The sequence below is a fragment of the Pezoporus occidentalis genome, unplaced genomic scaffold (genome assembly GCF_034315485.1).
Source record: "Pezoporus occidentalis ecotype Australia unplaced genomic scaffold, CSIRO_AGI_Poc_V1 ctg133, whole genome shotgun sequence".
Classification (NCBI taxonomy): domain Eukaryota; kingdom Metazoa; phylum Chordata; class Aves; order Psittaciformes; family Psittacidae; genus Pezoporus; species Pezoporus occidentalis.
In genome coordinates, this window is record NW_026913136.1 from 5,007,756 (window position 1) to 5,018,390 (window position 10,635).

The window sequence follows — 10,635 nt, forward strand, 5'->3', positions numbered from 1 at the left end:
GTATAGAAGAAGGATGAATTGTGGGCTTTTTCCCCCAGAGTACATTATCTAAAACCTTAATAATGTGACAACTATTCAGGGCTAGCAGAAGGGAAGTTTCTTTTCTAAGGCTGCAGAGTAGCAAGACAATGAGATAAATTGTATTCTGCAGCTCCATGAAATGAAAGGTGAGGTCTGGTTTCTCTACCAGCATGGAAGCAGTTTGGCTAGCTAGCGTAATGTAGTGGCAGCCATCCCTGGTGAATAAGAAAGATTTCACACCAAGACTAGTCCCCTCATTTCCTAAAGTACAGAGATTTTCCTGGTGACCCAAACTTCCCCTATGTACTATCTGTACCTATCTTGAGAACTTTTAATACCAAATCATATATTTGGCATCGAGTTGTTGTTACTGAGGGGGTGGGGGAGGGGAAAAGGTATTTTTCTTCTACAAAGTCTAAAAATTATCAACTCCTAATGAATTTTATTTATTACCAAGTATAAGGCTTCTGTGTTTCATTATGTTTATACATACCAGTTCCCTGATTATGAATGAATAGGTACCACTACGTTCAAAGTCAAAACTATTCTGTGGTTGTGGAGATGGATGGGAGTAAGTTATAAATCAAATCATAAGCAACTGACTGATGACACTGGCCTTCTATAGAGAGTAGAAGGAAGTGAGCATTATCTGGAGTCCTTAGACTTCAGAAGCAGAAAATCTCAAAAGTCTATTTCTATTGTAATGCAGAAGTGCTGTCATCTCAACTCTGAAGACAGAGAGTTGAACACTAAGCACACTATCTTGTTCAATTCTAAAGAAGAGAGCAAGCTCAGTGAGGCATTTTGCAGGTCAGCACTAGAAAACAGCTACAAAATACCAGAAAATCATATGTGCAATAAGCACACTTTATGCCTCTTATACACTTTCATAGGAAAGTAAAACATGAATGCGCTAGGGCCAGAGAAGGAAAATGTGGAGAATGGATGCTATCCACAGAAAATGCAGCTTCCTAACCTTATGCATTTGTGCAATTTTCTGTCACATTTTTATTGTGAAACTGACCTCCAGTTTCCTCAGATGGACTCAGATACAAATTAAGTCAATTAATTAAATCCCACTGCAGTGTAGGAAAAAAAACAGAAAATGTTAATTTATTGTATTTTTTTTTCCAACATGGAGTAATGGAAATATTAATAGCATACTCAAAAATACTTAAATTGCTTTTTGACAAGAAAGAATATAGTTCATCTTATGTCATTTTAATGTATTTACTTGTAATATATTATTATTAAAATTTAGGCATGGGAATTATAGCTTCTGATCAATAACTAGTTAATGGTATATTTCTGTGTTTCAATGGATGTTGCTAGGCACATATATTCAGCTTATAATTGAGGCTGCCCACATACAGCTTTCTATGCAGCCTTTCTTGCCTCTTTTTCATCACTCTGCTATTCAGTCTCTTGCATACATTATCATGTGCATGCATGGAAACAGGCTCAGATGCTTAGAAGGCAAGTAGATCAAAATGGTAGCATTCTAAAACATTAACAAGATGTCTGAAGAAGAGGCATTTATGTTGTTCTGTGCTATTTCCTTTGTAATTTATTATGTGGTACCTTAGCATAGTTCCTTCTTCTGTCCCATCATGTTGTCTTCCTTTTGGTGACAAGTCTGGAAATCAGCTGGAAAAGTCTCTGCTACACAGACTGCTTTTCTCTCATTCCCCAGTCTAGGACAGGCTACTTATTTGCTGAAGAAAGTCAGGAATTGCCTAATTTCTAACAGATATCTAAGGAACTTCTCTGGGACTCAGCAACACTTCAATTTTATTTAAGTTTATTTGTTTATAAATTATGATGATTGGTGCTAAAATTCACAAAAACCATAAAGCCTTTAAATATGAACGTGGTCAAAGGAATATAACAAGTTTTGGTTTTGTTTGTTGTTTTTTTCGTATCTTTCATTCATAACAGAAAGTCTCCAGCCTCTTCTTTGCATTCCATTGTAAGCAAAGGAGTAAACCCAAAATAAGCCATTTTCTTGGCTATTTCCTTGAGAAATCATGACTAATCACCTCCCTACCAATATTTACCTGAGACTACAAGAGGTCAGAATTAGCTTACATTGGTAGGCGACTTAACAGTGAGGCAGACAAGAGATAGCTCTTAACAGGACTAAGATGAAGATTAAAGGACATAGTCACACAAAAATGAATTGTTTTCTTATTTTATGATCAATTGCAGTAGGCAGCCATGACTTAAACTGCAGTAAATGTGATCTTCATGCTTAGACATGACGCTCTTCAATAATTAACTTTCTTTCCTTTCCAGAAGGGGACAGTTACAGTACCAGGATATTCGTTTTTCCACACTTATCACTGAAAAAAAATAAACCGCACTGACCTAATCCTATGTAGTCCGGTTCATCACAGCTACACACAGAAAGTTTGTCTTCATTTATCCACACTGTCATCAACACTTGAAACTTTTTTAAGGAAATCAGCTGAGAAGAAAGCAAAAAAGATTTCTCTTCTCCCTTTGCTTCACGTAAAGGACAACCCTTTTCTGAGAAAATTAACTTTTGAGATAAGTGGACCAATTAGGTTTTGAGTACACATTCTGGCATGAAATAGAGATGATATGGACACATTAGAGGAAGTCTTCTGACTTCAGAGTCCTTACAGGAAGGCCTGCATATATTTTCTAGGAACATACGAACATTTAGTTTTGACTTCTGAGGTACTTCACATTGAGAAGAACAGCAGTGGTGAAGGAACAGCAAAGACCTTCTCAGCATTTCATTTTTTCTTAATTTCTTTTTTTTTTTTTTTTTTTTTTAGTAACACAAGGAATACAGAAATTCAGCCTAGTTGAGGATGAAAACTGTATTTGCAAACCTCTTTTGAAGTAGCCAACTGACACAGAAGTCAACTAGTTTACTATTTAGCCTGATGACAGTCTGCAAGGTAATATTGGCATGGTCTTTGCCCACTTATTAATGTTATTACAGTTGCAGGCATGGGCTGTACCATTATGAAACTGTAAGGGAGAAGTTTTTTATCTTAGTAGGTGAAGAAAAGTATTTTGTGCTCCGTGATGCTTTACTCTGTAGCAAATTCTTTGCAGCAAAGAAGTTTTACACTAGGAGAGCTTGTTTTCTGCCTTTGTTTCTTTGGCCAATCATTTTATGCACAGCAACACCTTTGAAGGCAGACACAATATTTGAGACGAACATTTTGGAAAGGGCATAAAGCCTGTTCACTGTTTTCAGCCACTGATGTTCATGAGCAGGTGAGCATACTGCTGAACAAACAAGGTACTCAAAGAAAATAATCTGCTCTGACAGTAGTTTTCCTTTTCCACTCAACCTTTATTTGAGTCTATTTAGGCTTCCGAAAGAAAAGAGAATTTGTCAACTTGGCTTGTTAGATTGTCCTGGGTTCAGCAGTAGCAGTCATGTTTTCCCTTTGTGGTAGCTGGTACAGTGCTGTGTTTTGACTTCCAGCCTGAGAACAGTGTTGGTGAAGTCGATATTTTCAGTTGTTGCTAAGTGATGTTTACCCTGACCAAGGACTTTGTGAGGCTCATGCTCTGCCAGGGAGGAGGGGAAGCCGGGATGAAGCCGAGATGGGGCGCCTGACCCGGGCTAGCCAGGGAGGTATTCCATACCACAGCACGTCATGCCCGGGGTGGGGGGTGACTGGGAGTTACCCGGAAGGACACGGGCTTCCGGGTGGAACTCGCTCTCTTGGCCGGTGGTATCGTATTCTCTTCCCTTGTTATTTTCCCTTATCATTGTTGTAGTTGATAGTAGCGGTGGTGATTTTGTTGTACATTGGTTGCTGGACTGTTCTTGTCTCAACCCATGGGAGTCGCACTTTTTTTTTCGATCCTCCTCCCCGTTCCTCCGGGAGTGGGGGAGAACCCCGGTGGGGGGGGGACACGGACCTCGATTGTTGTCAGCTCGGCACCACTCACTGGGAGTGAGTGAACAAGTTACCTGACTGGGTTTAAACCACAACAGTTCTTTTTGGCGCCCAACGTGGGGCACGAGGGGTTGAGATAAGAACAGATCTGACTGGATTGATAGTCACTCGTCACAATGCTGATTTATTGGCTCTCAAGGTTGTTCCTCTTGATCTCACAGTTTCAGTATATAGTATCTTACGTCCATCCGGTATTTGCTGTATTAGTGTTTTTCAAGTGTGGGGCTTGGGCTAAGGTTTTTGTCCCATTGTACTTTATGGTAATGACTTGTAATACAATAGAATCATTGATCATGAAACTGATCTGGCTTATGTTCCCAGTGTGGTCACCACCTTTATACTTTGGGAGGTATATGATGGAGGTGCTTAGCAATTACACATCTTTTTTCTCCTTCTCAGGTGCTCAACCTGTGAAGGAGACATTCTTTTACCCTCCCAGTCGTCCCCCCAGACCATTTACATTTGAGAGTTTTGAATTTTTTGAATGGCATTTTAATGCTGTTGCGACTTGTTTGCTGATGGTGATGGGAATCACCATGCTAACACGCATACAGACTGTGTTTTACCCACTACTGATTTCAGGAGTTAAGCAGAGTCAGGTTTGGGTCTTGTCTGGGGTCAAACGACGATGTAGGAGGACCGAGAGATTTTCCCTGAGGCTGGACAGCCATGAGTGGCAGGGTGTGTGGGACAGTATGGGCAAGTATCTAGGTCAGTGGGCCCCTCCAGTACTTTGGAATTTCACTACCGAACAACTACAAAATCCAGAAGAATTAGTAAAACACTTAAATGAGGTGTGTGGTCATTCTGGCCATACCAGAGATGGACAAATCACGCCAACGTGCTGGGGCTTGGCCTATGCTTATAGGGCCTTGTTCAACACTATCCAGCACCTTCAAAAGGAAAAGAATGTCGGCGGATCTGAGGGCAAAGCAACAGTCGCTACTCAAACTTTGGCTGCAATGAACAGCGCAGCTACCCCAGCTGCAAGTACAGCAGCTGTTCAAACTTCAACTGCAACAGACAGCGTGGTTACCCCAGCTCCAAGCACAGCAGCTACACCACTCCCAGTGATAATCACTGCAGCCAAACCAGAGGACCACTTTGTACCAATATCAGTTGCCCCTGTACGCAAGAGAACAAGTAAAAAGGAGGCAAAAAGGGTGAAGCGAGATGAAGAACCAATAAATTCACCACCCGGTCCAGAATCTGATCAGGAGTCATCATCACATGACGAAGAAGAAGAAGAAGAGGTAACTTCTCGACCTCGGACCTCAACCGAGCTGCAGAATATGCGAAAAGATTTTACCCGTCAACCAGGGGAGCACATCATCACCTGGTTGCTCTGATGCTGGGACAATGGGGCCGATGGTCACGAACTAGAAGGTACAGAAGCCAAGCAGCTGGGATCACTTGCTAGAGAAGGGGGAATTGACAAAGCAATTGCAAGAGAGAAAAAGTCCCTCAGCCTTTGGAGGCAGCTCTTGGCAGCTGTGAAAGAAAGGTTTCCGTACAAGGATGATGTTACGAGTCGTTCGGCCAAGTGGACTACTATAGACAAAGTCTCTGAGGGAATCGGCCATCGCAGAGATGCTCTATCACATCAAGCCGAACAACGGGGATACACCTATAGATCCAGATGAACTTGAATGTACACGACCCATGTGGCGAAAACTTACACGGAATGCACCGTCGTCATATGCCCATTCATTGGCAACAGTAACCTGGAACGACGTAGTACCACTAACAGTGGATGAAATGGTTCATAAACTCCGAGAGTTCGAAGACAACCTCACCCCTTCCATCATCTCAGCTGTGAAAAAACTGTCCCAGGACCTCGAACAATTGAGGGACGATCTATCTGATTTATCCAGCTCCTCACGTGTACCAACACACGTCTCAGCTATTAACAAAAGGCGTCCTATTGTTCAAGAGAGGAGATACAGGAGGTATACGCCACGGGGTACCCTATGGTTTTACCTGCTGGATCACGGAGAAGACATGACAAAGTGGGATGGAAAACCTACTTCAGCTTTGGAGGAACAAGTGAGTGAACTGAAGAGGGGGGCAAGGGCCAAGACTGATCGTCCCATGAGAGCTACAGCTTCAGTCTCTGGTGAGCAGTTTCCCAGATGGAATGGAAGAGCTGATTTTACTCCAGCTCCTGTGATAACGAAGAATAATCCCTTTTACCACGACTTAAGTGTCCAATGCTGTGATGACCATTAGAGGGGCCCTGCCTCCAGCCAGGTGGAGGTAGGGGACAATCGGATTTACTGGACTGTGTGGATCAGATGGCCTGGCACACCAGTCCCACAGAAGTATAAGGCTCTAGTAGATACCGGTGCACAGTGTACCCTGATGCCATCAAGCTGTCAAGGGGTGGAAGCCATCTATATTTCTGGAGTAACAGGAGGATCCCAAGAGTTGACTGTGCTGGAGGCTGAAATCAGCCTGACTGGGAGGGAGTGGCAAAAGCACCCTATTGTGACTGGTCCAGAGGCTCCATGCATCCTCGGCATAGACTACCTCAAGAGAGGCTACTTCAAAGACCCAAAAGGGTACCGGTGGGCTTTTGGTATTGCTGCTTTGGAGACTGAGGAAATTGAGCAGCTGTCCACCTTGCCTGGTCTCTCAGAAGATCCCTCTGCTGTGGGGTTGCTGAAAGTCGAAGAACAACAAGTGCCAATTGCGACCACAACAGTGCACCGGCGGCAATATCGCACCAACCGAGACTCCCTGATTCCCATCCATCAGCTGATCCGTAGACTGGAGAGTCAGGGGGTGATCAGCAGGACCCGCTCACCCTTTAATAGCCCCATATGGCCAGTGCGAAAGTCTAATGGAGAATGGAGACTAACAGTAGACTATCGTGGCCTGAATGAAGTTACACCACCATTGAGTGCTGCCGTACCGGACATGCTAGAACTTCAGTATGAGCTAGAGTCAAAGTCAGCCAAGTGGTATGCCACAATTGATATTGCCAATGCATTTTTCTCAATCCCTTTGGCAGCAGAGTGCAGGCCACAGTTTGACTTACTTGGAGGGGTGTCCAGTTCACTTGGAACCGACTGCCCCAGGGGTGGAAACACAGCCCTACCATTTGCCATGGACTGATCCAGAATGCACTGGAACAGGGGCAAGCTCCAGAACACCTGCAATACATTGATGACATTATTGTGTGGGGCGATACAGCGGAAGAAGTCTTTGAGAAAGGGAGGAAAATAATCCAAATCCTGCTGAAAGCTGGTTTTGCCATAAAACGGAGTAAGGTCAAGGGACCTGCACAGGAGATTCAATTTTGGGGAATAAAATGGCAAGATGGACGTAGGCAGATCCCCACAGATGTGATCAACAAGATAACAGCAATGTCTCCACCAACTAATAAGAAAGAAACGCAAGCTTTCTTGGGTGCTGTGGGGTTCTGGAGAATGCACATCCCGAATTACAGTTCGATTGTAAGCCCTCTCTATCATGTGACCCGGAAGAAGAATGATTTTAAATGGGGCCCTGAGCAGCAACAAGCCTTTGAGCAAATTAAACGCGAGATAGTTCATGCAGTAGCCCTTGGACCAGTCTGGACCGGGCCAGATGTAAAATATGTACTGTACACTGCCGCTGGGGAGAACGGTCCTACCTGGAGCCTCTGGCAGAAAGCTCCAGGGGAGACTCGAGGTCGACCCCTCGGCTTTTGGAGTCAGGGATATAAAGGATCTGAGGCCAGCTATACCCCAACTGAGAAAGAGATACTGGCAGCCTATGAAGGGGTTCGAGCTGCTTCGGAAGTGATTGGCACTGAAGCACAGCTCCTCCTGGCACCCCGGTTGCCCGTGCTGGGCTGGATGTTCAAAGGCAGGGTCTCCTCTACACATCATGCAACTGACGCTATATGGAGTAAATGGGCTGCACTAATTAAGCAACGAACTCGAATAGGAAATCTCAGTCGTCCAGGCATTCTAGAAGTCATCATGGACTGGCCAGAGGGCAAAGATTTTGGAATGTCACCAAAGGAGGAGGCGGTGTGTGCTGAAGAGGCCCCACCATATAATAAACTGTCAGAAAGTGAAAAGCAGTATGCCTTGTTTACTGATGGGTCCTGCCATATTGTGGGAAAGCATCGGAGATGGAAGGCAGCTGTATGGAGTCCTGGACGACAAGTTGCAGAAACTGCTGAAGGAGAGGGTGAATCGAGTCAGTTTGCCGAGGTTAAAGCCATCCAGCTGGCCCTGGACATTGCTGAACGAGAAAAGTGGCCAGTACTTTATCTCTATACTGACTCATGGATGGTGGCAAATGCCCTGTGGGGGTGGTTGAAGCAATGGAAGCAGAGCAACTGGCAATGCAGAGGTAAACCCATCTGGGCTGCTGCACTGTGGCAAGATATTGCTGCCCGGGTGCAGAACCTGGTGGTGAAGGTACGTCATGTAGATGCCCATGTACCCAAGAGTCGGGCCACTGAGGAACACCAGAACAACCAACAAGTGGATAAAGCGGCTAAGATTGAAGTGGCTCAGATGGACTTAGATTGGCAACGTAAAGGTGAATTATTTTTGGCCCGGTGGGCCCATGACACTTCAGGCCATCAGGGCAGAGATGCAACATATAGATGGGCCCGTGACCGAGGGGTGGACTTAACAATGGACACTATTGCCCAGGTTATTCATGAGTGTGAAACATGTGCTGCAATTAAACAAGCCAAGCGGTTAAAGCCTCTTTGGTATGGAGGACGATGGTTGAAGTATAAATATGGGGAGGCCTGGCAGATTGACTATATCACACTGCCACCAACCCGCCAAGGCAAGCGCCATGTGCTTACCATGGTGGAAGCAACCACCGGGTGGCTGGAAACACAGGGTGTGCCCCATGCCACTGCCCGGAACACCATCCTGGGCCTTGAGAAACAGGTTTTGTGGTGACATGGCACCCCAGAGAGAATTGAGTCAGACAGTGGGACTCATTTCCGGAATAACCTTATAGATATTTGGGCCAAAGAGCATGGCATTGAGTGGGTATATCACATCCCCTACCATGCACCAGCCTCTGGGAAAATGGAACGGTACAATGGGCTGTTAAAAACTACACTGAGAGCAATGGGTGGGGGAACTTTCAAGCATTGGGATACACACTTACCAAAGGCCACCTGGTTGGTCAACACCAGAGGATCTGCCAACAGGGCCGGCCCAGTCCAGTCAGAACTTTTACATATTGTAGAGGGGGACAAAGTTCCCGTGGTGCATATGAAGAATTTGCTGGGGAAGACAGTCTGGGTTATTCCTGCTTCAGGTAAAGGCAAACCCACTCGTGGGATTGCTTTTGCTCAGGGACCTGGATATACTTGGTGGGTAATGCGGGAAGATGGGGAAGTCCGATGTATACCTCAAGGGGATTTGATTTTAGGGGAAAACTGCCAGTGAACTCAATTGTATGCTGTTGCCTGCTGTGTAATGCTTTTATAGCCCATCAACTAGATGTCTCCAGGTCACCAGCGACTGTCCCTGACTTCCCTCCAGCCATCATCCCAACAGAGAATGAACTTTGGACATCATGGACTGAATGGACTCGGCAGTATTATAGGGATTGGTCCATGCACTCTGAAAATGTTTTTTTCCTCTTGGTCTGTATGTATATGGATGTATATATATGGGAGAGCGATGGTGTATTGAAAATGTGGGATCTGAGCACGACGTGAATGGTATGGAATAAGGGGGGGATAATGTCCTGGGTTCAGCAGTAGCAGTCATGTTTTCCCTTTGTGGTAGCTGGTGCAGTACTGTGTTTTGACTTCCAGCCTGAGAACAGTGTTGGTGAAGTCGATATTTTCAGTTGTTGCTAAGTGATGTTTACCCTGACCAAGGACTTTGTGAGGCTCATGTTCTGCCAGGGAGGAGGGGAAGCCGGGATGAAGCCGAGATGGGGCGCCTGACCCGGGCTAGCCAGGGAGGTATTCCATACCACAGCACGTCATGCCTGGGGTGGGGGGTGACTGGGAGTTACCCGGAAGGACACGGGCTTCCGGGTGGAACTCGTTTTTCTTGGCCGGTGGTATCGTATTCTCTTCCCTTGTTATTTTCCCTTATCATTGTTGTAGTTGATAGTAGCGGTGGTGATTTGTGTTGTATATTGGTTGCTGGACTGTTCTTGTCTCAACCCGTGGGAGTCGCACTTTTTTTTCGATCCTCCTCCCCGTTCCTCCGGGAGTGGGGGAGAACCCCGGTGGGGGGGGGACACAGACCTCGATTGTTGTCAGCTCGGCACCACTCACTGGGAGTGAGTGAACAAGTTACCTGACTGGGTTTAAACCACAACATAGATAAAACAATTATTAAAAATACCATGCTTTTTACCAGGAACTCAATTCTGTTGATCCTAAAAAATATTTGGAACCCCTTCCAAGGTAGCAAACAAGGGCAAATTGTGAGGAAGCAACTGTCTTTCAGTGTATGGCTGGCCCACAGCAGAAATTAACTAGCTTAAAACTGCCTGGCAGCAGTTGCTGTCTTTGAGATCCTCCATAAAATATATCTAGAAGATGGTTTCCAATTTCCTTTTATTTGAGTCTGTATATCAAAGGCCACACTTGAGTGATTTTTATAATTAAGATATCTGAAGCCCTGATTCATGTTGATCTTTCAGCCTCAGACCTTTCATGCTCCATAATTTCTTT